Genomic DNA, 27412 nt, shown 5'->3' with positions numbered 1-27412 from the left:
ACGGGTGAGCACCCTGTGACTGGCAGTGTTACTGAAAGGAGGGGGTGAGGGCACGGTGGCGGAGTGTGTTAAAGAGAGGAGGGGGTGAGGGCCCTGTGGCAGACAGTATTACTGAGAGGAGTGGGTGAGGGCTCTGTGACAGTTGTGTTACTTAGAGGAGTGGGTGAGGGCGCTGTGACGGGCAGTGTTACTGAGAGGAGCGGGTGAGGGCCCAGTGACAGTCAGGGGATGTTACTGAGAGGAGTGGGTGAGCGCCCTTTCCAATCAGTCAGTGTTACTGAGACGAGTGGGTGAGGGCCCTGTGACAGTCAGTCAGTGTAACAGAGGAGCGGGTGAGGGCCCTGTGACAGTCAGTGTTACTGAGAGGAGCGGGTAGGGGCACTGTAACAGGTAGTGTGACTGAGTGGAGCGGGTGAGAGCCCTGTGACAGTCAGTGTTACTGAGAGGAGCAGGTAAGGTCCCTGTGACGGGCAGTGTTACTGAGAGGAGCAGGTAAGGTCCCTGTGACGGGCAGTGTTATTGAAAGGAGCGGGTGAGGGCCCTGTGACAGGCAGTGTTACTGAGAGGAGCGGGTAAGGTCCCTGTGACAGGCAGTGTTACTGAAAGGAGCGGGTAAGGTCCCTGTGATGGGCAGTGTTACTGAAAGGATCGCGTGAGGGTTCTGTGACAGGCAGTGTTACTGAGAGGAGCACGTGAGGGCCCTGTATATGGCAGTGTGACTGAGCGGAGCGGTGAGCGCTCTGTGACAGTCTGAGGGCACTGTGACGGAGTGTGTTACTGAGAGGAGGGGGTGAGGGCCCTGTGACAGTCAGTCAGTGCATAACTGAGAGGGGCAGGTGAGGGCCCTATGGCAAGCAGTATTACTGAGAGGAGTGGGTGATGTCCCTGTGACGGGCAGTGTTACTGAGAGGGGGGCGCGAGGGCCCTGTGACGGGCAGTATTACTGAGAGGAGGGGGTGATGTCCCTGTGACGGGCAGTGTTACTGAGAGGGGGGGGGGGCGAGGGCCCTGTGACGGGCAGTGTTACTGAGAGGGGGGGGGGGGGGCGAGGGCCCTGTGACGGGCAGTATTACTTAGAGGAGGGGGTGAGGGCCCTGTGACGGGCAGACAGTGTTACTGAGAGCAGAGGGTTGGTGTGTGGGGTGGGGGCGCTGGGATATGGGAGAGTTTAGGCCCTAACATTGCAGAACTCAATGTTAAGTCTGGAGGGCTGTCAGGTCCCCAAGTAGAAAATGAGGTGTTGTTCTGTCTGCTTGTGCTGGGCTTCACTGGAACACTGTAGCAAGCCGGAGACAGAGATGTTGGCCAGGTTGGTTGATAGTATATGTTTCAGGGTGTTGTTTTGTGATTGAATGCAAGTTTTATGAGGAGAAACTGGTAGGCTAATTGCGTTTTCCATGCAGCAGAGGAGGCTGAGGGGAAATCTGATCGACGTATACAAAATTATGAGAGGCATAGATTGATTGTGAGAACCAGTAGACGAGTTTAAGTCAGGGGGCATAGATTTCAGGTAAACTGTCAGCTATTTAGAGGGGATCTGAGGCAAGTGTTTTCACCAAAAGTGATACAAACATGTAATATGCTGCTTGACAAGGTGGAGAAGGCAGATACGCTTGCAATATTAAAGAAGCAACAGATGAGCATTTAAAGGGCCAGGGTATGGCAGGTAATGACTCAGTGCAGGTAAATGGGATCAGTAGTTTGATGTTTGTTAGTTGGCATTGATGTTGATCAAGTGAGCCTGTTTCTATACTGCATGACTTTATGAAGCAGGGGAGGAGATATCAAAAGGTCCTGGCAAAGATTTTTCAAGTCATTTCTGGCCACAGCTAAGGTGCCAGAGGACCGCTCATACTTTTATATAAAAGAAGAAAGGACAGATCCAGAAGTTACAAGCCAGTCTAACCTTGGTGGTAGGGAAGTTATCAGAAAGAATTTTAAGGGACAAAATGTCGCTGCACTTGGAGAAACATGGAATGTTCGGGGATAGTCAGCATGGCTTTGTTGAGGTAATGCCATGGTTTGCAAATTTTATCTAATTTTTATTGAGGAGATATCAGAAGTGTTGAAGAGGGAAATTCATCTGATGTGGTCTATATGTTTTTGATAAGGTCAGTGATAGCAGACTGGTCAACAAAACAAGAGCTCATGGGATCTAAGACTCAGTGGAGTGTTGGATCCAACTTTGCCTGAAAGGCCAGAAGCAGAGGGCATGAACTCTTGCTTTTGGACATCAAGGTCCCTTTGTTTCTCAGTGCTCTCTAGGGATCTACTAGTCATTGTGAACATCTTTCACTTACCAGAGCTCCCAAAATGCATCACTACACATTTGCACTCTATCAATTGAGATTACCAGATCAAATTGTTATCCATTCAGATGCCACAAAGCTGTCAGATCAGAAAGTAACTGGATTCATGAATGATTCTCCATTTCCCCAAAGTCAGTTGATCTTCCCTGTCTCAGGCAAAGGCAGCATTTTGGTATGGCTGATATACATCTCGTGGCACGCAGAAAAGTGTCCTCTGAAAATGAGACACATCAATACATCACCAAAATATGGTAGGACAGTAAACACATGCTTTTTGCTTTTGAATATGGTAATTAAGAACACATTGCAGAACGTAAAGTCATGTAACGTTTTGTGAAAATGAACAAAAACATATTTCAAGATGCTGATCTATAAATTTTCTAATAATTTGAAGTTACCACGATCACTAGGTGAGTGGAAACATTTTCAATTGTTCCCACAACAAACAATTCTAAGTAACTGTCACAGAATCTTCTGTCATGCGCTGTAACATGTTTCTTTAAATAACATACGAGTCCCTGCATTATTTCTCACTCTCCAGCTTAGCATTACTTTATTTCTAAAATCTTACTCCTCTATAAAGCCAAGTGTTCTGCAGAAAAGTGGTTGTTCCTGCAATAGATGAAGTGGCTGACCTGTTTAAACATGAAGGTGTCAGCGCGGCTCCTCTGGCCCTTCTATGGGCTGAATCCAAAGCAGTTATGATTGTCTCCTCCTTATCCATTAGTTCATGTCTGAGTGCCTGCACGTGAAATTCCATTGAGAAATTATCACCATTTGAAAGCAACACTGTACATTTCCATTTAGTAAATCCAATCAATCAGCACTGTCAAAAAAAAACACTGATAATTGTATTAGGTTCCAATGAAGTAGTCAATCACTTAAGTTTCTAATATTGAAAGTACATTTAATGCAGAAAGACTAATTACCACCGCAACCTTAAGCAACAGTCAAGCAATGCTGACACAACATGTTAATGCCCATTAGAAGGCCTCTATTTATCAGATATCAGAAGTATTGAAGAGGGAAATTCATCTGATGTGGTCTATATGTTTTTCATATTATGTTCTTCATATTAAATGTGCTAATCTGTGGATGGGGACAAAGGATGAAGATGGGCATATTTACAGAAAAACACCGTGACTGACAAATCACATCACTGGTTGGAAATGAGAATTGAGAGGAAGATACAAAGATGCTTCAAGAGGATTTGGAGTGACTAAGAGAGAGGGCAAAAAAAATTGTTTGATTCACTTTTTTTTTGAGCAGCTCATGCTGGGTTCATCCTCACCTTCACCAGCTCTCACCTGTGGCTCCAAATAGTTACTAGAATCTGACAGAAGCCACATAATTGTAAAAAAAATTTCAATAGTAAGGTCAAATGCAGGGAAGGTAAACACTGCATCTCTTACAATTGGTGACTTTATGATTGGTCTATTCTAGCAGGCAAAGGCTGATTCTCCAATACTGGACAGATGAGACCAATCTCAAGGCCAATGGTCACGAGCACAGAACCATGTTGTGGAACATCTGGTTTCCGGGACAATTCACTCTAGATCTCCCAAACATACTGAAGAACTTGCAGCTTCTAATGTTGCTGTTCCAGTTTCAGAAAAACAGAGCTTGATTTTTGTTTTTTCATGAGATAAGACCCCTAACAAACAAAAAAAAATTCTGAAGAGACACAGTTTGTTTCTTGTGATTCAGGCCAGGATTTGTTCACACAACAATGATGGGAAAGTTAGAGGAAAAGTTTCCATATAATGGAATAGGGAATGCTTTTACTGCAAGTGATTATTCAAGCAAAATCTAGTGCTTCACTTAAAAGGGAACTGGGTGAAATATTTACAAGAAAAGAAAATTAAAACAAAGGAAACAAGTAGGGAATTTGGATGAAAAGTCCCCCTTCCTCCATTAGGAGGGTAGCACCAGCACATGCAAGACTAAACTAATCATCCTCAGGGCAAATTTTGTTTTAAATCAATTAGAGAAGGAATATAAATGTGGTTCCATTGTTTATAAAGGGTACGAAGGAAATGCCAAACAATTAAAAGCCTGCTTGTCTTACGTTAGTGGTGGGAAAATTTTAAAATCGATCTGAGAGATCAAATAAACTAACTGAGAAAGGCATGGACTAGTCATGGATAGTCAGCACGGCTTTGTCAAGGTAAGGTCATTACTTACAAATTTAGTTGAATTCTTTAAGAAAGTGGCAAGGAGGATCGATGAGGGTTGCGCAATGAATTTGTCGACATGGATTTTAGCAAAGCAATTGATAACGTCCCACCTGAGAAGTGCAAAAAAGTGAAAGCTCATGGGTCATGGGATACGGAGTAATGTGTTGACTAATCGGCTTAGTGGCAGGAAACAAGGGTAATTGTTCATGGCTGTGCTTATGAACAGAAAGCAATTTCCATTGGTGTTTCACAGGGCTTGATTTTGGGGCCCCTTTAATTTATTTTATAGATGAACGATTCAGACTTGAACATGGGGGGCACAATTGGTAAATTGGCAGACAACTGAAAAATTGGATGTAAGGTGGCTAGGACAGAGGATAGCTCCAAGTTCCAAAATGATATTAGATGGGTTGGCGGAGAAGGCAGGAAAGCAACAGATGGAGCACAACTCTGACAAGTGTGATGCATTGCTTTTCATGAGGACATAAAGGGAATACACAATAAATAGGAACATACTGAGAGGGGTAGATGAAGTGGGGGATCTAAGCATGGAAGTGAACAGGTTCCTAAAGGTAGCACTACAGGTCAGTAATGTTCTGATGAAGGCACAGGGAATGCTTTGCCTCATTGGGAAAAGTGTAGATTACCAAAGTAAGGACATCATGATAAAACTGTACAAGATACTGATGATGCCACAACTGGAGTAGTGTGTGCAGTTGTGTTCATCACAATCCAGGAAGTATATAATAACTCTGGAGACAGTGCAGAAAAGATTTACTCAAATATTGCCAAAGCTGGAGAATTGTAAATATGAGGCTGTTTTCCTTGGAACAGAAAAGTCTGAGGGATGACATGATTGAGGTATACAAAACAGTGAAGGGCAGAGATAGGGTAGAGTTAGTGTAGACAGGAGGAAGCTGCTTCCCTTGGCAGAGAATTCAAAAATCAGCAGTTACAGAGTCAAGCTAAGTGGCAGAAGGGTTAGAGGGGATGTGGGAAAATCCGTTTTATGCAGAGGGTGATGGGTGTCAGGAATTTGCTGCCTGAATTGGTGTTGGACTAAGAGATTCTAAACTCTTTTAAGAAGTACCTGGATCTGCACTTTAAGTGCTGCAGGTCCATGTACGTTTGTAACAATTTGGGATTAAAAAAGGCATCAGATGTCTATGGGTCAGTATGGACAAAGATGGCTGAATGGCTCCCTTCTGGTTTATATCATTTGTATGGCTCTATGTTGGTCCTGCGCAAGGCCAGCATACATTGGTCACACATTATCACTGTTGCAAAGGCACTGAACTAACTTCATGGACCGCAAGTGTTCATCTGGGATAGATACCCTGCACAAGGCTGATAGATAGGGATGGCCAGGATTCTGGCCCAGCATTTGATCTGATTTATTTGATTTATTGCAGTCACACGTACCCAATACAGGTGAACTACCCTTGTTTTTCCAGTGGGAACTGCTGTCAGATGAGTTATTGCAGTGCATTTTGTAGATGGTACACAATGCCCCCATTGTCTATCAGCAGTAGACAAACATCAATGTTGAGGTGATGGAAATGGTGCCAATCAAGCATGGATGGCATCAAGCTTCTTGAGTGTTACTGGAGCTGCGGCATCCAGGCAATCATATTCCATCACACTCCCAACTTTGCCTTGTCAGAGATGGACAAGCTTTGGGGAGAAACGAGAGGAGATACTAACCACATGATTCCCAGACGTGCTCTTGTAGCCACAGTATTTATATGGCTTATCTCATGCAGGTTCAAGTCAGTAGTAACGCCCATGAAGTTGATAACAGAATTTCAGTGTTGAAACTCAACAAAGGAAGATGGTGAGATTCTCTCTTGTTAGAGATGATCATTGCCTGGCACCTCTGTGGTGCAAACATTATTTGGCACTCATCAGTTCAAGCCCGAGTATTATCGACATCTTGCTGTTGATGCTAAACACTGTGCAATTATTAGTAAACATCCCCAAGATTCATCCTTGAGTTGACCATTTTGCCATCCTTCCACTGTGTCCTTCCACTGTGAAACAGTGAATAAATATAACTTAGATACATAAATGGAACTGTCCTGTTCAAAGGTCAAATCCAAAACTTCCAAAATATACAGCTTCTGTCTCACTGAGCTGAACCAGACACTTGATTCTTCCTCCTTGTAACCATGCAGCCAATGCACAGGAAGGGTCATGTGCTGGCTGATTGGTGACCTCAGTGCAATTGTTTCACTTATTTAATTTTGATCAGCAAACAAGCAAGCATACAAGCATCCAAAGTTGGTGTATTATGTGATTTTATGAAGGGAAGGTCGTGCCTCAGAAACCTTATTGAGTTCTTTGAGAAGGTGACCAAACAGGTAGATGAGAGTAAACCGTTTGATGTGGTGTATATGGATTTCGGCAAGGTTCGATAAGGTTCCCCACAATAGGCTATTGTACAAAATGTGGAGGAAGGGAATTGTGGGAGATATAGCAGTTTGGATTGGAAATTGGCTTGCTGAAAGAAGACAGAAGGTGGTAGTTGATGGGAAATGTTCATCCTGGAGACCAGTTACTAGTGGTGTACCGCAAGGGTCGGTGTTGGGTCCACTGCTGTTTGTCATTTTTATAAATGACCTGGATGAGGGCGCAGAAGGATGGGTTAGTAAATTTGCAGATGACACTATGGTCGGTGGAGTTGTGGATAGTGATGAAGGATGCTGTAGGTTGCAGAGAGACATAGATAAGCTGCAGAGCTGGGCTGAGAGGTGGCAAATGGAGTTTAATGCAGACAAGTGTGAGGTGATGCACTTTGGTAGGAGTAACCGGAAGGCAAAGTACAGGGCTAATGGTAAGATTCTTAGCAGTGTAGATGAGCAGAGAGATCTCGGTGTCCATATACACAGATCCTTGAAAGTTGCCACCCAGGTTGACAGGGCTGTTAAGAAGGCATACAGTGTTTTAGCTTTTATTAATAGAGGGATCGAGTTCCGGAACCAAGAGGTTATGGTGGAGCTGTACAAAACTCTGGTGTGGCCGCACTTGGAGTATTGTGTACATTTCTGGTCACCGCATTATAAGAAGGATGTGGAAGCTTTGGAAAGGGTGCAGAGCAGATTTACGAGGAGGTTGCGTGGTATGGAGGGAAGGTCTTACGAGGAAAGGCTGAGGGACTTGAGGCTGTTTTCATTAGAGAGAAGAAGGTTGAGAGGTGACTTAATTGAAACATATCAAATAATCAGAGGGTTAGATAGGGTGGATAGGGAGAGCCTTTTTCCTAGGATGGTGACAGCGAGCACGAGGGGGCACAGCTTTAAATTGAGGGGTGAAAGATATAGGACAGATGTCAGAGGTAGTTTCTTTACTCAGAGAGTAGTAAGGGAATGGAACGCTTTGCCTGCAACGGTGGTAGATTCGCCAACTTTAGGAGCATTTAAGTCGTCATTGGACAAGCATATGGACGCACATGGAATAGTGTAGGTTAGATGGGCTTAAGATCAGTATGACAGGTCAGCACAACATCAAGGTCCGAAGGGCCTGTACTATGCTGTAATGTTCTATAAAAACTCTGTATTGCAAGAAAAGACAAACAAAACATTGTATCGTATTATCCTACATGACAAGGCAAAGGGATCCTTTTATCAAATGGAAAGAAAGAATAGATATAATGTTGCAAAGATTAATCACAAGCCAGAGGATCGAGAAATTCTTAAAAGGCAGAAAACAACCAAAAAAAGAAGGGGATTAGGTAAACTTTGAGGATGGACTTGCAAATAATATCAGGACAGGCAACTGGAACTTTGTTAAATATATAGAAAGGAGGACAGGCCAAAGTTAATACAAGCCCCTAAGAGAATGAGGTTGGAGAAATAATATTGGGGAACCAGGAAATGGCTGAAGAGTTAAATAAATTCTTTGCATGAGTCCTCAAGGCCTACTGGTATTATCATTAACCTATTAATCCAGAAACCCAGAAAATGTTCTGGGGACCTGGGTTCGATGGTGGAAGTTTAATTTTTAAAAGAAGTCTGGACTTAAGAATCTACCGATCACCATGAATCCATTGTCACTAATGTCCTTCAAGGGAGGAAATCTGCCAACCTCACCTGGTCTGGCCCACATATGACTCCAGACCACAGCAATGAGCTTGACTCTCAACTGCCCTCTAAAATGGCCTCGCAAGCCACTCAGTTGGACCAACCACTACTTAGACTCAAAGAAATGAAACTGGATAAATCACACAGCATTGACCTAGGCACCAGAAAAGACAATGGCAGAAACTGCCCTGTCAACCATGCAAAGTCCTCCTCACTAACATCTTGGGGTTCGTGCCAAAATTGGGAGAACTGTCTCACAGATTAGTTAATCAACAGTCTGACACAGTCATAATATCTTTCACACAATGTCCCAGACTCCACCATCACCATCACCATCCCTGGATATGTCCTCTCTCACCGGCAGGACAGACCCAGCAGAGGTGGTGGCACAGTGGTGTACAGTCAGGACAGTGTTGCTCTAGGAGGCCTCAGCATTGACTCTGGACCCCATGAAGCCTCATGGCTTCAAGTTAAACATGGCCAAGGAAAGCTCTTGCCGATTACCACGTACCGTCCTCCCTCAGCTGCTGAATCAGTACTCTGCAATGTTGAACAACACTTAGAGGAAGCACTGAGGATGGCAAGGGCACAAAATGTATTCTGGGTGGGGGATTTCAATATCCACTGCTAAGAGTAGCTCAGCACCAGTGCTACTGATCGAGCTGGTCAGATCCTAAAGGACACAGCTGCCAGACTGGGTTTGCGGCACGTGGTGAGGGAGCCAACAAGAGGGAAAAACATACTTGACCTCATCCTTACTAATCTGCCAGCTGCAGTTGCATCTGTCCATGTCAGTATCAGTAAGAGTGACCATCGCACAGTCCTTGTGGAACAACGTCCCGCCATCACATTGAGAACAACCTCCATCATGTGTGTGGCACTATCACTGCAGTAAATGGGACAGACTTCACATAGATCTAGCAACTCAAGGCTGGGCATCCATGAGGTGCTGTGGGCCATCAACAGCAGCAGAATTGAACTCTAGCACAATCTACAACCTTCGTGGCTCAGTATGTCCCTCACTCAACCGTTACCATCAATCCTGGTTTAATGGAGAGCGCAGGAGGGCATGCCAGGAGCAGCACCAGGCTTACCTGAAGATGAGGAATCAACTTGGTGAAGCCACCAAACAGGACTACTTGCATGCCAAATAGCGAAAGCAGCAAGTGATAGGCAGAGCTAATCAATCTCACCATGGATCTGATGTAAGTTCTGCAGCCCTGCCACATCCAGTCATGAATGGCAATGGACAATTAAACAACTCACTGGAGGAGGAGGAGGCACCACAAATGTCCCCATCCTCAACGATGGAAGAACCAAGCACATCAGTGCAAAACATGAGGCTGAAGCATTTGCAGAAATCTTTAGCCACAAGCGCTGAATGGGTGATCAAACTCGGCCTCCTCCAGTGATCCCCACTATTGCAGATACCAGTCTTCTGTCAATTCAATTCACTCCATGTGATATCAAGAAATGGTTAGGGACACTGGATACTGCAAAGGCTATGGGTCCTGGCAACATTCCAGCAACAGTACTGAAGATTTGTGCTCCAGAACTTGCTGCTGCCTGAGCCAAGCTGTTCTAGTTTGTTTCAACACTGGTATCTACCTGACAATGTAGAAAATTGCCCAAGTATGTCCTGTACAGAAAAAGCAGGACAAAACCAGGCCAGCCAATTACTGCTCCATTAGTCTACTCTCAATCATCAGTAAAGTGATGGAAGGTGTGATCAACAGTGCTATCAGGCAGCACCTGCTCAGAAATAACCTACTCAGTTACGCCCAGTTTGGGTTCTGCCGTGGCCACTCAGCTCCTGACCCCATCACAGCCTTGGTTCAAACGTGGACAAAAGAGCTGAATTCCAGAGCTGAAGTGAGAGCGACAACCCTTCACATCAAGGCTGCATCTGACCGAGTGTGGCATCAAGGTGCCCTAGCAAAATGGGAATCAATGGGTTTCACAGGCAAACTCACCGGTGGTTGGAGTTATACCTGACACATGGGAAGGTGGTTGTGGTTGCTGGCAGTCAATCATTTCAGCTCCAGAAGATCTCTGCAGGAGTTCCTCAGGGTAGTGTCCTCGGCCCAACCATCTTCGGCTACTTCATCAATGACCTTCCCGCCATCATAAGGTCAGAAGTGGGGATGTTCGCTGATGTTTGCACAATGTTCAGCACCATTTGACTTGTCAGACACTGAAGCAGTCCAAGTTCACGTGCAACAAGATCCGGACAATATCCAGGCTTGGGCTGACAAGTGCCAAGTGACATTTGCGCCACACAAATGCCAGGCTCTGACCATCTCTTGACATTCAAGAGTGTTACCATCAATGAATCCCTCACTGTCAGCTGGGCGTTACCATTGACCAGAAACTCAACTGGTCATCACATTAAGATAGTGGCCACATGAGGAGGCCAGATGCTGGGAATATCACATCAAATAACTCACCCCCTGACTCCTCAAAGCCTGTCCGCCATCTAAAAGGCACAAGTCAGGAGTGCGATGGAACACTCCCCACTTGCCTGGATGAGTGCAGCTCCATCAACACTCAAGAAGCTTGACACCATCCAGGACAAAGCAGCCAGTACAACATCTACAAGTATCCACTCCCTCCATCTGCAATGCTCAGTAGCAGCGGTGGGTACTAACTACAAGATGCACTGCAAAAATTCACCAATGCTCCTCAGACAGCACCTTCTAAACCCAAGACCACTTCCATCCAGAAGGACAAGGGCAGCAGACATATGGGAACACCACCGCCTCCAAGTCCCTCACCATCTTGACTTGGAAATACATTGCCATTCCTTCCCCTCAAAATCCCGGAATTCCCTCCCTAATAGCGCTGTGGGTCAACCCACAGCAGGAAGAATGCAGTGGTTCAAGAAGGCAGCTCACCATCACCTTCTCAAGAGGCAACTCAGGATGGGCAAGAAATACTGGCCAGGCAGTGACACACATGTCCCACAAATGAATACAGTCACAGTAAAAGACACTGACAGTGTTCCAAAATTCCTGCATAATCAAAGGGCAAATGATAGGACAGGATATAAAACAGCAACTATCCCTAAAGAAAAGATATGAGGGAAACTAACTGGGTTAAAGACCATTAGGTCCCCTGGGCCCGAAGTGCTGCATCCCAGGATATTAAAAGTAATAGCTATAGTGATAGTTGATGCACTGATCACAATCTCTCCAGTATCCTTGGCTTTTCAAAAAGTCCCAGTGCCCCACAGGGCAGTATGGTGGCTCAGTGAGTAGCAATGCTGTTTCACAGTGGCAGGGACCTGGATTCAATCCCATCCACAGGTGATTTTCTGTGAGGAATCTGCACCTTATCCCCGTGTCTGTGTGGGTTTCTTCGAGCTGCTCCGGTCTCTTCCCACAATCCAAACATGCACAGATTAGGTGGATTAGCCATGGGAAATGCAAGGTTGCAGGGGCTGGGCAGCTGGTTGAATCTGGGTGCCATGCTCTTCCGAGAGTCAGTTTGGACACAATGGGCCAAGTGGCCTGCTCTCATGCTGCAGGGATGCTATGACTAGTACCTTTATTTTAGAAAGGAAAGGAGACAAAAAAGATAACTACTGGCCAGTTAGCTTAATGTCTGTTATTGGAAAATGCAAGAGCCTATCAGAAAAGATGTAATTGCAGAGCACTTAAAATACGTAATACAATCACAGTCACTACGGCTTGATAAACAGGAAATTGTGCATGACAGATTTATAAGAATTCCATGAGGAGATTACAAGTAGTACAAATAAAAGGGTGTGACATTCAAAAAGGTATTTGTAAAAATAATCACACTTCAAGCAGATAAGACTTTTAATAAGACCACATAGTTTTGGGGAAATATATTAACATGGATAGGGGATTGACCAAATAATAGAGAACAGACATTTGGTACAGGGGGAGTCATTTCCAGGTTGGCAAGCTGTAAAAAGTGAACTGCCATACGGATCAATGCCACGGCCATTCTTGTTGCGAATAAATATTAATGACATAGTGATGAAAGTGAATGTACTATTACTGAGCTTACAGAAAACACAAAAATAGGTATGGAAGACAAGTGATGAGACTGCCAGACTGCCTGCAGAGGGATGTACAAAAGTTAAGATGCTCAGACTGGAGTATTTTTAACAGTATGGGAATGAAACGCTATAGGGAAACGGCAGGAAAGTGGTATCGAGGAATATCAGTATTTTATGATCTCATTGAGTGGCAGACTCAATGGACTGAATAGCCTTCTGCTCATTCATCATATTTCAAGAGTAAAACCTAGAGTCAATGAAATTCTAATTGAATTAAATATGGAAAATCAGCAAGGACATGTTACATTGCTTAACCCAAAGTCAAAGTACAAAAGCAGATTCCACAAAAGCACAGATAGCACATTCTTTGAGATGCCTCTTACTTCCAGACCAAAACGTTGCAACAAAAACTCACTAATGTAGAACCAAGAATACAAATATTCATGCAGCTACTTTCATGATGTGAAATGTCAATGTGATCTGTCACCCGCCAGTGACACAATAAGCAATGCTGCAGTAAGGTCAAGACAGACAATTAGGATGATTATTATTGATCAGTTTGGGTATTCAGAGACAGTGAGGGGGTTCTCAGACAATGTTGAACCTCAAAGCACTTACAATCTGGGATTATGGTTTCCCTCCAGCACTACATTACAAAAGAAGAAGAAATGCTGAGAAATCAAAGGTCGAAAAACATGGCATACGTTTTAGGCAACACAGGAAGAAACCAGAGTGTGTCCAAATTCTGTGACAGAATATAATTTTCATACAACGCTTTCCTTAACATTTGGAAATGAGAAAGTATCTTTCATCAATGTTGTGTATATGGCTGCATTATTTTCTCTCAAACTGTGTTCTGTCATTGCTGTGAACAAAACAAAAAGTGTTCTGGAGAGATAGCAGGAACTGCACATGCTGGAGAATCGGAGTTAACGAGGTGTACAACTGGATGAACACAGCAGGCCAAGCAGCATCAGAGGAGTAGGAAAGCTGACGTTTCGGGCCTAGACCCTTCTTCAGAAACATCAGCTTTCCTACTCCTCTGATGCTGCTTGTCCTGCTGTGTCCATCCAGCTCTCCACCTTGTTGTCTCAGAAACAGTGTTACAGTGATTAGTATGAGTCCTAGCTCTGACCAACTTTTTGTGCGAAAGGTTGAATATTCATCATTCTAGTTCTTGTACTCATTTTGCAGGACCTAAATGCCACAGCACAGTGGCTGAGTGGTTAGCACCACTGCCTTACAGTGACAGGGCCCCAGGATCGATTCCAGTTGTGGACAACTGTCTGTGTGGAGTTTGCGCATTCTCCCCATGACTGTTTGAGTTTCCTCCAGTTACTCCCATTTCTTCCCACACTCTAAAAGATATTGCTGCTACGGGATTGTACGACATAATAAATGTGTTAGTGAGAATGGGGGGAAAAGAGTCCCTTAAGACACAAGGGTAGCCTTGGAGAAAGTCTCAAGGGCAACAAGGTGGTGCAGTGGTTGGCACTACTGCCTCACAGTACCAGGGACCTGGGCTCAATTCCACCCTTGGGTGACTCTTCGTTTACACATTCTCCCCATGTCTGTGAGGGTTTTCGCTAGGTGCTCCAGTTTCCTACCACAGTCCAAAGATGTGCAAATTAGGTGGATTGACCACACTAAATTGTCCATAGCTACCAGGTTTGTTAGCCTTGCAGGGGTAGGTGTGGACCTGTTGGGCTGAATGTTTCTACACTGTAGGGATTCAGTGAACCCTCTTTCTACCGATGTCGTTGGCAGAAATGTGCACAATGAGCTATGTAGGAATCCTGCTCATTGACTGCAGCTCCACCTTCAACACTATTATCCCCTCCAGACTGATCTCAAAACTCTATGACCTAGGTTTCTGCTCTGCCCTCTGCTACTGGATCCTTAACTTTCTGACCCAAAACCACAGTGAAGATAGGTAACTGCCCCTCCTCCACAATAACACTAGTGCCCTCTAAGGATGTTTCCTCAGCCCCCTACTGCACTCCTTGTGCACCCATGACTGTGTTGCCAAATTCCAAATTAACGCCATCTGCAAGTTAACTGACGACACCACTGCAGTGGGATGGATATCTAACAATGAATCAAAATACAGAAGGGAGGCAAAGGGTTTGGTGACGTGGTGCAGAGAACAACCTCTCTCTCGATGTCGGCAAAACTAAAGAACTGATCACTGATTTCAAAAGACAGGAGGAGAACACGCCCTGATGTATATCAATGGAACTGAGGTTGAGAGGGTGGAGCGTGTCAAGTTCCCCGGTATGACGATAATCAACAACCCGTCCTGGACTTTCCACGAAAATACGTTGGTCAAGGCGGCACAACAATGCCTCTCCTTCCTCGGGCGGCTCAGGAAATTTGGCCTGACCAATTTCTACAGATGCACCATTAAAAGCACATTGTCCAAGTGTATAATGGCCTGGTATGGCAACTATTCTGCCCAGGACTGAGAAACTACAGAAGCGGGTGTGCACAGCCCAGATCATCACGGAAGCCAACCTCTCATCCAAGGACTCCATTTACATGGCTCACTGCTGCGGAAAGGTAGCCAGCATCACCAAAGACCCATCGCACCTACGTAATGATCTCCTACATCCTCTTCCATCAGGCACCAGGTACAGAAGCCTGAACACATGCACACCAACAGTTTTAGGAACAGCTTCTTCCCAGTTGTTATCAGACTGATAAATAGACTCTCTAGCCTGAAATAACGCTGATCTTGCTAACATTGATCTCACTGAGCGCATGCTCTGTTCAATGTAACCTGCATGCCTCTGTCATTTTCATCTGTATATCCTTCGCTTACTATGATCTGCCTGTACCACTCATAAATAAAGATTTTCACTCTACTTTGGTACACGTGACAATAAATCAATCAATTAGTCAACAACCTTAATACAAGTTTGAGGAACAAGACTTCATCATCTGTCTTGTCACTTTCTAGCCTTCTGGTCCAATATTAAGTTCAACCAATTTAGATCAGAACCTACGCTTCCATCTTGCTCCTGTATCCCTTTTTGCATTCAGATGCCTATGTAGCTATTCACACCTCTTCTGGACACAACCTTTGATTTTTTTTAAAAAAATTACCATTGTGTTACCAAGCTTTTGCAAAAAATAATGTTTCGTAACATAATTTCTTCTACCCTCCACCTCATCACAAGCATTCCCTTGAGAATTTTTGGGAGTTTTCCGACCTCCTGTCTACCAGCCGGAAATACCTTACATTTGTGTCTTTCATTTCAGAGAGACTTTTATTACCAAAGCAGTTTTGTCTTACACCCAATGGAACAAACGCAAGAACATGATATTTCAAACAATTGGAATAATTTATACGAGAAGAAAAACATGTCGTGTGGTTGACAAGTCCACTCTTGTGGACTGAATGAGGGTGTACCGCAGGATAATCACCTAATCAATGTATCATTTCCCCTTTGCAGAGAAAACACTGGAAAAATTGAATATACCTGTATGTTTGAACAGATGAAGTACGGGTAAATCGCTGTTTCACTTTACAAGTGTATTTGGGACCTTGCTTGGTGACTGAGGAAATGGTCACTTTGGAATGCTGAAAGGGGATACTGGTGAAGATGCTGGAAGATAATCTGCTGAACGCAGAGGTTGATGGAGGGACAAGCTGAGAATAAGGAGAATTTATGATTCTGGGATAGGTGGAATGGATGAGGGCCGAATTTTGTGAAATGGATCAAAGTGAAAGTTCTGCGAACCATGTTGGGGTCCTTGGTTGTGGAAAAGAGAAAGCATCTCACACGTGCCGGTGCGGTGTGCTCTGCTCATTACAAACAAGCAGTTTTCAGTCGGCCAATCATTATCATATATGACCTATATGTCTGGCATAATACTGGCTGCAAATTTCATAGACAATGTTGGTCAATGCAATGAGGATTATTTTTGGACTGACAACAGCATCCTGCTAGGGGAAAATACCATTCACATAACCACTATACAGCAGCAGCATGAATTACTTGCTTAAGCTCAAACTTTTGAGAAGCTTTGGTTTTCCATGGCAATTTGAGGTAGACCAGGCACTTTTCAGTTCTAAAATTTGAACCATTTGACAATGCACAGTATACACATCAGTCATCTACTTGTGATATCCATTATAGAACATAGAACATAGAACAATACGGCACAGAACAGGCCCTTCGGCCCTCGACGTTGCGCCGACCTGTGAACTAATCTAAGCCCCTCCCCTGACACAATCCCATCATTATCCATATGCTTATCCAAGGACTGTTGAAATGCCCCTAATGTGGCTGAGTTAACTACTTTGGCATGCGGGGCATTCCACGCCCATAGCACTCTCTGAGTAAAGAACCTGCCTCTGACATCTGTCTTAAATCTATCACCCCTCAATTTGTAGCTATGCCCCCTTGTACAAGCTGAAATCATCATCCTCTGAAAAAGACTCTCACTGTCCACAATATCTAATTTTCTGATCATCTTATATGTCTCTATTAAATCCCCCCTTAGCCTCCTTTTCTCCAATGAGAACAGACCCAAGTCTCTCAGCCTTTCTTCATAGGGCCTGTGCTCCAGACCAGGCTGCATCCTGGTAAATCTCCTCTGCACCTTTTCCAATGCTTCAACATCCTTCCTGTCATGGGGCGACCAGAACTGCACGCAATATTCCAAATGAGGCTGCACTAGCATTTTGTACAGTTGGAGCATGACATCATGGCTCCGGAAGTCAATCCCTATAAATCCCGTGACTGTACAAAACGCTAGTCGAGTAGCCTGTATCTCAGTATTCTCCTCGACAACATTGTCGTTTTCCAGAGTGAATACTGTCAAAAAATATTCAATTAGTGCTTCCCCTATCTCCTCTGACTCCACACACAACTTCCCACTACTGTCCTTGATTGGCCCTCATCTTACTCTCGTCATTCTTTTATCTTTTATCTTATTTATCTTCATGATGTACTTTATGAGCAATACCACACATCCCCACATCACTTTAAACCTTTGGAACCTTAACAAGTTGTAGATATCTCCAATTAGCTCACTTCTTCGCTTGAAGCAGAGCAAGGACTAAGTCCTGCACGGTGAAAATGTTAGAAACAACAATGAGCACTGTCCTGCCGAGCCTTACCTAACTTCGTTACTGACCAAACTACCAGCACCCAGTTCAAAGTTGCACAATTGCTCAAGCTTTGCATTTCAGAGAGTGACTATTGTAAACATGGAAGCTAGGAGGAGGGAGGAGGCCAAATGGCTCTTTGAGCCTGCTCCACCATTCTTCATGATCATGACTGATCATCCAACTCAACAGCCTAATCCTGCTTTCTCTCCATAACACTTGATCCCATTCACCCCAAGTGTTATATCTAGCCATATCTTGAATACGTTCAATGTTTTGACATGAACTGCTTGCTTTGGTAATGATTTCCACGGACTCACCATTCTTTGGGTGAAGAAATACCTCCGAAATCGTCTATCCTGAATCCTCATACTGTGACCCCTGGTTCTGGACACACCCACCACTGGGAACTGCATCTATCCTGTCCAGTCCTGTTCGAATTTTATAAGTCACCTCATTCATTTGAATTCCAGCGAGAACAATCCTAACCGAGTCAATCTCTGATCATACATCAGACCTGCCATTCCGGGAAACAGGCTGATAAACATGCGCTGCACTGATAAACTATGAGAGCAACAGCATCCTTCCGCAGAAAAGGAGCACAAAACTGCACACACTATTTTAGGTGCGGCTTCACCAAGGTGCTGCGTAACTGCAACACCACATTCTGGCTTCTGTACTCGAAACCTCTCGGAACGAAGGCCAACAGACCATTTCAGAGACGGGAGGAACTGCCAATGCTGGAGAATCTGAGATAACAAGGTGTGGAGCCGGATGAACACAGCTGGCCAAGCGGTATCAGAGGAGCAGGAAAGATGACGTTTCGGGTTTGGGCCCTTTTTCAGAAATGGGGGAGGGGAACGGGATTCTGAAATAAATAAAGAGAGAAGGGGAGGTGGATAGAAGATGGATAGAGGAGAAGATAGGTGGAGACAGATCAAAGAGGCGGTGCTGGAGCCAGTAAAGGTGAGTGTTGTTGGGGAGTTATGATGGAGGTTCATCAGTCAAGGGAAGACAGACAGGTCAAGGAGGAGGGGATGATGCTGGTAGGTAGGAGGTGGGGTGGAGATTAGGGTGAGAGTTCGGGTTAGGGTTACACCCTAACCCCACCCCACCTCCTACCTACCAGCGTCAGCCCTGCCTCCTTGACCTGTCTGTCTTCCCTTGACTGGTCAACCCCCTTCCTAACATTTGTCTTTACCAGTCTCTTTCTCTTCACGTATCTATAGAAACTCTGTCAGTCTTTATGTTCCCTGTATGCTTACTTTACTGCATTTACCCCTTCTTAATCAATCCCTTGGTCCTTCTTTGCTAAATTCTACTATGCTGCCAATCCTCAAATGTTGTTTCCATGGATCAGATACTATCGCTAATTGCCTTTGTTAAGTCATGGATTGGTCCTCTTACCCATTTTGCTTTCATGCCAGACAGGAATAAACAGTTGTTGTAGTCCGCCCACGTGCTCCTTAAATGTTTGCCATTGCCTATCCACTGTCATCCCTTTAAGCAACTCTTTGTGATCTATCAAGGCTAATTTCATGCCTCATATCTTCAGCTTTCATTATTAAGATGCAGCACCCTGGTCTCCAAGTCAACTCTCACACTCTCCATCTTGATTGAAAAAATTCTATCATGTTGCGGCCACTCATCTCGAAGAAATCTTGCACAGCTAGATTGGCAATGATTCCCTTCTCATTACACAGCACCCAGTCTTAGATGCACTGCTTTCCAGTTGGTTCCTCAACATATTGCTCAAGAAAACCATCCCGTATCCATTCCAGGTCTGTTCTAGTTCTGTTATAAACTAGTAGAGCTCTCAACAATAAATTAGAAGGTTATGGCTTCAAGCTGTAATTTATATTTAAGCATAATTTTTAGGGTAATACTTCAATGAAGTACTGAGGAATTTGGATTGTCGGAGATGCCAGCATTCAGAAGAGGCATTAACTTGAGGCTCCACCTGCTGTTAAGAGCTCAGATCAACTGAAGTCGTGACACACTTTGCCTGGGTAATAAATTCTAGTGACAAACCAGTCCATATCAATAGTGCAAGATAACAAAGTGTGGAGCTGGATGAACACAGCAGGCCAAGCAGCATCTCAGGAGCACAAAAGCTGACGTTTCGGGCCTAGACCCTTCATCAGAGAGGGGCATGGGGAGAGGGAACTGGAATAAATAAGGAGAGAGGGGGAGGCGGACCGAAGATGGATAAAAAAGAAGATAGGTAGACAGGAGTGTACAGGTGGGGAGGTAGGGAGGGGATAGGTCAGTCCAGGGAAGACAGACAGGTCAAGGAGGTGGGATGAGGTTAGTAGGTAGGAAAAGGAGGTGCAGCTTGAGATGGGAGGAAGGGATGGGTGGGAGGAAGAACAAGTTAGGGAAGCAGAAACAGGCTGGGCTGGTTTTGAGATGCAGTTGGGGGAGGGGAAGAACTGGGCTGGTTTTGGGATGCAGTGGGGGAAGGGGAGATTTTGAAGCTTGTGAAGTCCACATTGATACCATTGGGCTGCAGGGTTTCCAAGCGGAATATGAGTTGCTGTTCCAGCAACCTTCGGGTGGCATCATTGTGGCACTGCAGGAGGCCCATGATGGACATGTCGTCTGAGGAATGAGAGGGGTAGTTGAAATGGTTCGCGACTGGGAGGTGCAGTTGTTTGTTGCGAACCAAGCGGAGGTGTTCTGCAAAGTGGTTCCTAAGCCTCTGCTTGGTTTCCCCAATGTAGCGGAGGCCACACCGGGTGCAATGGATACGATATACCACATTGGCAGATGTGCAGGTGAACAAAACGAAAATGAGCTCAAAATTCATACTGGCAAGTAGACCCGCTTGACATTATGAATTGGTGCAGAGCACACTTACATGTTGGAAGCAACTGCGGACACTTGGTTCAATGGTGCTGCCTCCAAATGAAGCTACCTCACCCAGCTGCCGAGGGATCTGGACTGCATCGTGAAGCAAAAGGCTCAGGCTTCGTTGGTCACATAAATCTGTGGGTTCAGCTACTTGTTTGAAGATATCTGCAAAAGTTATCCAGAAGAAAAATACTGACATTCCTAAACTTAAGGGAGGTAGTTGAGAGTTCAATACATCCAATACATCTTCCTCAATTGCCTTGCTTTGTAAATCATCTTAAAACATTATTTTTATGATCTTGATTGGCTATTTGCAAACAACTGTGGAAACAAAAACTTCTGTTTGTTTACAACAATGGACAATGTATGTTGTCTGATTCTCCAAGGAAGTCATTTTGTCAATTTCTTTCTTGATTGTAAATCTCAAACCTCTCTAATAGCTCCTCGTTCATTTCACAGAGGTAATCTTTGTGTGGACCTGGAAAACATCGGCACGGTCCTCAATGAATATTTTGTGTCAATCTTTACAATGGAAAAGGACACTGCAAGTAAGATATCAGGGCAGAGGACCTCGGAGCATCAGAGGTTAAGATACAGGGAGATGCAGCTGGTTGAGCAACTTTAAAAGTGGATACATCTACAGGGCGAACTGAAACGTATACCAGCTAGCGGGGGAAGTGAGGGAGGAGATATCTGGGCCGCTGGCAGCAATTTTCAAACCCTTGTCAATCACACGTGAAGTAATGAAACACTATTAACATTGTCCCACTATTAATAAACGGAGAGAGGAACAGACCAGGAAATTAAAGGCCAGTCAGAATAATCTCAGCACTGGTGAAGCTATAAAGAGGCATTCTTAGGGGTAGAATGTACTTGCAAGAAATAATCAGGGATAAACACTATGGATTTGTTAAGATGAGGTCACATTATGCATTTGATGTGGGCTTAGTAAAGTCCCCCTTGGCAGATTGAGCAAGAAAACAACAGCCATGGGATCAAAGGCAAAGAGGCACACTGGAGCCAAAACTGGCTGTGGCAGAGAGCACAGGGTGATTGATGGTAGAGGGATATCTATTTGACAGGATGTTTGCTTTGAGTGGGGTTGTGCAGGGCTTTCCACAAGGACCCTTGAAATTTGTCAAGTTAATTCATCATTTGGGCTTAAACACAGGATGTATGACTGTATTGCTAGCGAATGGCTAATTTAGTGAGGAGGATATCGATGGAATGGCCATGTAAATAACAGCCATGGGATCAAAGGCAAAGTGGCACACTGGATCCAAAATTGGTTGACAGACAGGAAGAATAAACTTCAGGAGGAGATCAACAGACTGGTCAGCTGAGCACAGCAATTGAACTCAACCAGGAAAAGTGTGAGCTAATGAACTTGGGACGGCGAACAACGCAAGGGATCACACTATGAAGGGTGTAATCCTGGAGATGACTGAAAAAACCAGCTGCCTGGGCTGGGGGTTGTCATGGAATCATATAGTACAGAAGAGGTCCTATGGCCCACTAAGGCTGTACCTCTAAAAATACACTGCAACATATACTAGTCGCATTTTTACACACGAGACCATTCTCTTAAATATTACGACATGTCAACTGCTCATCCAAGTACTTTTCAAAGGTTGTGAGGTTTCCTGTTTCAACTTCCCGCCCAGGCAATGCGCTCCAGACCTTCACCACACTCTGGATGAAAACGATTTTCCTCAAACCTCCTCAATATTCCCGTCTTTCTCTTTAAAATTATGCTCTATTGTTATTGATGCTTTAACTAAGGGGAACAATGCTTTCTATTCAACCCATCTATACCTCTCATAATCTTATATGCCTCTGTCAGGACCTCCATTCACCCACCAAACCTTCTCTGCTTCACAGAAAATAATGTGATTTTTTCCAGTCTTTCTTCACAGCTAAAATGCTCCAACACATGCAACATCCTTTTCATTCCCTCCAGTGCAATTACATCCTTCCTAATGGGTGGTGACCAAAATGCCACACACGACTCCAGCTGTGGCCTAACCAAACTTTTAAACAACTCCAAAGTGACCTTCCCACTCTTACAATTTATGCCACAACTGATAAAGGGAGGTGTCCCATATGTCTTTGTAACAACCCTTACTAGCCTGACCTGACCCCTTCAGGAATTCATGAACAAGCACTCCAGGGTCCCTTTTCTCCTCTAAGCTTCCCAGTGTCCTGCTATGCATTAGAGTGAGATTTTATTATCACATGCATTCAATACAGGGTACAAGAGTACAAAGAAAAGAGTACAAAGTTGCCTTAGACGGTGCCATCTCAGGTACAAAGTACCTTGGTACGCAATTTTAGTTGCAGAAGTAGAAAATTTATCCATCCTTCTTTACTCAGAGTCGTAGGGGAGTGGAATGCAATGCCGGAGAGGGGAGTGGAGTCAGCCTCAATAGGGGCATTTCATCGGCTATTAGACAAGCACATGGATGATAGTATAAGGTAGGGGCGGAGGTTAGATTGACCACAGGATTAGGGTAAAAGTTCGGCACAACATCGTGGGCTGAAGGGCCTGTACTGTGCTGTACCGTTCCATGCTCCATGTGATAAAAATAAATGAATAAGTTAAAAAATTCAGCACTACAGTCTTCTTAGTATAACAGTAGAAGAATAAAAACAAAAGTTTAAAAAGTCAAACATCACTCTCCACTGGAGTCGTACCTGAGGACTGGAGGGAGGCAAATGTAATTCCTCTCTTCAAGAAAGGAAATAGGGAAATCTCCGGCAATTACAGACCAGTAAGTCTCACGTCTGTCGTCTGCAAGGTGTGAGAAAGGATTCTGAGGGATAGGATTTACGACCATCTGGAAGAGCATGGCTTGATCAAATACAGTCAACACGGCTTTGTGAGGGGTAGGTCATGTCTCACAAAACTTATCGAGTTTTTTGAGGATGTGACTAGAAAAGTTGATGAGGGTCGAGCTGTCGATGTGATGTATATGGACTTCAGCAAGGCATTTGATAAGGTTCCCCATGGTAGGCTCATTCAGAAGGTCAGGAGGAATGGGATACAGGGGAACTTAGCTGCTTGGATACAGAATTGGCTGGCCAACAGAAGACAGCGAGTGGTAGTAGAAGGAAAATATTCTGCCTGGAAGTCAGTGGTGAGTGGGGTTCCACAGGGCTCTGTCCTTGGGCCTCTACTGTTTGTAATTTTTATTAATGACTTGGATGAGGGGATTGAAGGATGGGTCAGCAAGTTTGCAGACGACACAAAGGTCGGAGGTGTCGTTGACAGTGTAGAGGGCTGTTGTAGGCTGCAGCGGGACATTGACAGGATGCAGAGATGGGCTGAGAGGTGGCAGATGGAGTTCAACCTGGATAAATGCGAGGTGATGCATTTTGGAAGGTCGAATTTGAAAGCTGAGTAAAGGATTAAGGATAGGATTCTTGGCAGTGTGGAGGAACAGAGGGATCTTGGTGTGCAGATACATAGATCCCTTAAAATGGCCACCCAAGTGGACAGGGTTGTTAAGAAAGCATATGGTGTTTTGGCTTTCATTAACAGGGAGATTGAGTTTAAGAGTCATGAGATCTTGTTGCAGCTCTATAAAACTTTGGTTAGACCGCACTTGGAATACTGCGTCCAGTTCTGGGCGCCCTATTATAGGAAAGATGTGGATGCTTTGGAGAGGGTTCAGAAGAGGTTTACCAGGATGCTGCCTGGACTGGAGGGCTTATCTTATGAAGAGAGGTTGACTGAGCTCGGTCTCTTTTCATTGGAGAAAAGAAGGAGGAGAGGGGACCTAATTGAGGTATACAAGATAATGAGAGGCATAGATAGAGTTGATAGCCAGAGACTATTTCCCAGGGCAGAAATGGCTAACATGAGGGGTCATAGTTTTAAGCTGGTTGGTGGAAAGTATAGAGGGGATGTCAGAGGCGGGTTCTTTACACAGAGAGTTGTGAGAGCATGGAATGCGTTGCCAGCAGCAGTTGTGGAAGCAAGGTCATTGGGGTCATTTAAGAGACTGCTGGACATGCATATGGTCACAGAAATTTGAGGGTGCATACATGAGGATCAATGGTCGGCACAACATTGTGGGCTGAAGGGCCTGTTCTGTGCTGTACTGTTCTGTTCTGTTCTATGTTCTATTACAGTCCTTTCCTAAGCCACGAGTTTGCAGACACTCTGAACGAGGCTTCCCCCGTGATGGTTTGTATTCCCTGCGCTGGGCTAAAACCCGCCCATCCTTGCCAGTGGACTTCACTGCTGACTGCTGTAGCTGACCTCCATCGGGCACGACAGGCTTTGCCACATTAAGTACTCTCTTATCTTATTCCTTCTTCAGGCTATATCAATCTGCCACTGACCTGCCCATCTGACTGATGACAAGATTGGAGCAGACAAGGGGACCTGGTAAAAGGTGTTTAAGATTTTGAAGGGCATAGAAAGGATAACTGGAAGCTGCTTTTTCCATTAGTTGACATGAACTCACTGACTGAAAGTGTGGCTGATTCAGAAAGTGTCTGAATATTTAAGCAGTATTTAGATAATCACTTGTGTTGCTGTAGGCTCCAGGGCTATGGGTCAAACAATGAAAAAGGAAATAAATGCCATGTGAGTTCAATGTAGACAGATCTTTGTTGAGTAGTGCAGTAACGACAGACCGCACGGCCTCCTCCTGTGCAACAAACATCCATGACTCTACAATTACACAGCTTTTCTTTGAGACATTTCTCCACTTGACTGATTCTTTGTAAATGCAAGGCCGACAAAATAAATCCTTTTATTAAAAGCTTCCATCTCACTGAGAAAGCTTCAGGCCAATTTGATAATCTGCTCTGAAAATTCTGCTCATATTTTGATAGTTATGAAAAATTCTACTATCAGGGCTGTCACAATCCACAACATTCTAAATCAATCAACAATATTCTAGAAAGATGATCATTTGCCTATACAACAAATTTTAACTGATGTTTTTAAAAAATAGAGAAATAAATCTAGATCTGTCAAAAACTAATCAGTTCTTCCTTGGACCATACCTGTACAGACCAGGTTTCAATGAAATATGCCCATTAGTTGTGAGATACATTGTTGACAATAGAACATCAAATGGGGAAAAACATGACCTCACATTAAGTGTTATCACTGCTGCAAGTGAGCAGTAGAGTCATACAGCACTTCTGAATATTTTCCAAGTATTCTAATGATGAAAACATTATTGGTAACAAAAACAGCTGCTAAGATGGTGTCGTTGAGAAGCAATGGCATCAGACAGATGTAGTGCATCATTTATCCAGCAGGAATGCACTGTGCAGATTCTGCAAAGACCACGCTATAACTTAACATTAATAGTGGCAGTGACTAAATAGAGAAATATACTAAGACAGCAAACCTTTTGTTAAACAGTACCCGTGGTACCAGGAATGGGCTGAATAATCAAAAATTCCAGTTGATCAATAGGTCCACACACACAAAAAACACACACTCAATAACAGGAACATAATGCATGGGATATACACATTACTGTTCTCCTTCATTTACAGCATAAATAACTTCAGTAATGATGCAACTTCGCCTTAACTCAAACTTACTGGCAGGGAGCCTTCTCACTTGCACCCTCACCAGACATCACAGAGATGATGAGAATACAGTAAACATCTGGTGTGTAATTTTTGTCAGTTTATTGAGTGGGCTAGTTTGTTAAACAAAGTTTACGTACAGTTAAATCTACAGTTTACATGTGTATCAGCAATGATAGATTTAGTACTTACACTTGTATTTTTTCCTCCAGATGACCCTTGGACAGACACATCAAGCCAATTTTCAAAGAAACACTCGGATTCTTCCACTCCTACCCCTGGAAAAGGAAGTTACAGAATGTCACTGACTGACTTTACTTATTTGAATACAGCATAAGATACATAGAACATAGAACAGTACAGGCCCTTCAGCCCATGATGCTGTGCTGAACTTTTACCCTAAACCTCAGGTCTATCTAACCTCCACCCCTATCTTGTATTATCACCCATATGCCTGTCAAATAGTCACTTAAATGCCCCTGATGAGGTTGACTCCACAACCCACTCCAGCTGAAACAAAGATCTCTTTGAATTGTCATTTGTCAGACATGTATTGAATCAAAAAACAAATTTCTCACTTCCACAGATTTCTACAGCATGTTAATATGATTTGTGAAAGTTAATATTTCACCCTTTTATTTTACAAATACAACTTTAAACAAAATGCTACTGTAAAGAACTTCTACGCTGGTATTTGTGCATATGCCATTTCAGTTTTGTGATCTGTTTCTATGCAACGAGTGATAAACACTTCGATTAAAACGGTTGAGAGCAGTATATGTGAGATTTAATACCATGCTTTATCTGCAGATAGTCCATCTGCAGGTAGTTATTCATGAGGCTCAACTAACATCATGTCTCAGAGGAGCTTGTGACCTCTGGGTTAGGTACTGTTTGACCGTTGCCTACTGGTCACTAGTTGAGACGAAAGAGAACTACTAGCTGCTATCCATTTTCAACAAGTGATCACGATAATCTACCTGCATTTCAACGTCCCATCAACATTCAAGAATAATAAAATGTGAGGCTGGATGAACACAGCAGGCCCAGCAGCATCTCAGGAGCACAAAAGCTGACGTTTTGGGCCTAGACCCTTCATCAGAGAGGGGAATGGGGTGAGGGTTCTGGAATAAATAGGGAGAGAGGGGGAGGCGGACCGAAGATGGAGAGAAAAGAAGATAGTTTGTGGAGAGGAGAGTATAGGTGGGGAGGTAGGGAGGGGATAGGTCAGTCCAGGGAAGACGGGCAGGTCAAGGAGGTGGCATGAGGTTAGTAGGTAGGAGATGGAGGTG

General features: G+C 44.2%; 2 long non-coding RNA genes across 2 annotated transcripts in view; both read right to left on the bottom strand.

The window, feature by feature from the left end:
• Positions 1-1046: 1046 nt before the first annotated feature.
• Positions 1047-26374, bottom strand: LOC132208229 (uncharacterized). Its single transcript, XR_009444318.1, has 4 exons — positions 26313-26374; positions 20569-20726; positions 2945-3051; positions 1047-2523 (listed from the first exon to the last, which is right to left on the bottom strand). It is a non-coding gene; the product is annotated as an uncharacterized LOC132208229 (long non-coding RNA).
• A 7-nt stretch (positions 26375-26381) lies between these two features.
• The window catches only part of LOC132208228 (uncharacterized), a 30146-nt gene continuing 29115 nt past the window's right edge, over positions 26382-27412 (bottom strand). Inside the window, exon 6 of the long non-coding RNA XR_009444312.1 lies at positions 26382-26398. This is a non-coding gene — a long non-coding RNA (uncharacterized LOC132208228). The remainder of the gene's footprint in view (positions 26399-27412) is intronic.

This window comes from Stegostoma tigrinum, unplaced genomic scaffold, assembly GCF_030684315.1.
Source record: "Stegostoma tigrinum isolate sSteTig4 unplaced genomic scaffold, sSteTig4.hap1 scaffold_319, whole genome shotgun sequence".
Classification (NCBI taxonomy): Eukaryota; Metazoa; Chordata; class Chondrichthyes; order Orectolobiformes; family Stegostomatidae; genus Stegostoma; species Stegostoma tigrinum.
Note: the sequence above shows the minus strand (reverse complement) of the source record. Positions and strands in the feature narration are given on the sequence as shown.